The sequence below is a fragment of the Nothoprocta perdicaria genome, unplaced genomic scaffold (assembly GCF_003342845.1).
Source record: "Nothoprocta perdicaria isolate Ctin4 unplaced genomic scaffold, notPer1 scaffold_45, whole genome shotgun sequence".
Classification (NCBI taxonomy): domain Eukaryota; kingdom Metazoa; phylum Chordata; class Aves; order Tinamiformes; family Tinamidae; genus Nothoprocta; species Nothoprocta perdicaria.
Genome location: NW_020455699.1, coordinates 4,124,320 through 4,125,381, shown reverse-complemented (window position 1 = coordinate 4,125,381; position 1,062 = coordinate 4,124,320). Strand labels below are relative to the sequence as shown.

The 1,062-nt window shown below is 53.5% G+C and overlaps 1 protein-coding gene across 1 annotated transcript in view; it reads right to left on the bottom strand.

Annotated features, from left to right (window-relative positions):
* NFIL3 (nuclear factor, interleukin 3 regulated) overlaps nucleotides 1-1,062 on the bottom strand; it is a 12,684-nt gene that overhangs the window by 10,837 nt on the left and 785 nt on the right. The gene's annotated exons all lie outside the window — the stretch shown is intronic.

Below are 1,062 nucleotides of genomic sequence, written 5' to 3'. Positions count from 1 at the left end.
TGGCCGGCGCTGCGCAGCGCCCCCCGCGTGGCGCCCGCGCTGCCGCCGTAGCGGCGCTCGGCCCGCGCGGGGATTAGCGCCGCGGGAATGTCACACTGACCTACTTCGGCTCCCGCTCCTCCCCGCCGCCCGGCCCGCGCTGCCCACGCGCCCCGCGGCCGCTCCGCTCCCCAGTCACACGTTSCCTTTTTTTTAAGAAATGACAAGTGAAAGCCGGCACTGAGGAGATTGTTTGGCGTCTCGGGCGAAATGCCGTCCTAAAAATACAGCCTTATCAAAACGTCTCCGAAGGCGGGGAGTTAAAAAAAAAAATCGAGGCAAATAGCCTTGAACGTCTCTACGCTCCGCTCTGGAGAAAAAGACCAGAAATAGCACGCGAAATTGCTAAAATGCAATAGGGCTAAATATAGACTAGCACAATTTTCATTTTAAGGTACACAGCGCATACTCAGCGAGCACGAGTTACCTCCCCACTTACCCAGTTGTCTACTTTCCTCATTAAATGTACTTGAACAAAATCTGTTACATTTACGTTTTCCCCYTTTTTTTKGGGGGRGGGSGGAGGCTGATGAGGGGGGGCGAGATTGTCCTAGTTTCTTTGTAGAGAGATTATAAAATCGCATAATTAGCTCCCTCTCCCTAGCCTGACTGCCAGCAAATTCTGTGGTTACATAATGCAACATTTCCAGGAACTATTATGCGATCGGTCCTGCAGTGTCTGAAAAAAAAAAAAAAAAAAAAAAAAAAGAAGTGACGAAAACGGCTTAGGCAAACACAACCCAGCAAAATCACGGGGGCTGGCGGGGGGAGTTGCTACCATCAACGCCGCTCGTCCGCAAACAACATCCCTGCGCGCACCGTGGAAACTGGCTCTTCTCCCGGCAATCGATGCCCACAGAACTGCCCTTTTTTTTATTATTATTATTTTTTCCCCTTTTCCCCCTCCTCTGGAGGACGTATTTTTAACGCTGCTCGCGGCTACGCTCTCAGCAGCGCGCGCCCCGCCGGAGCCGCCCGCTCGCCTCGTCCTGGCGCTCGCAGCGGCGCCGATTATGTAACGAG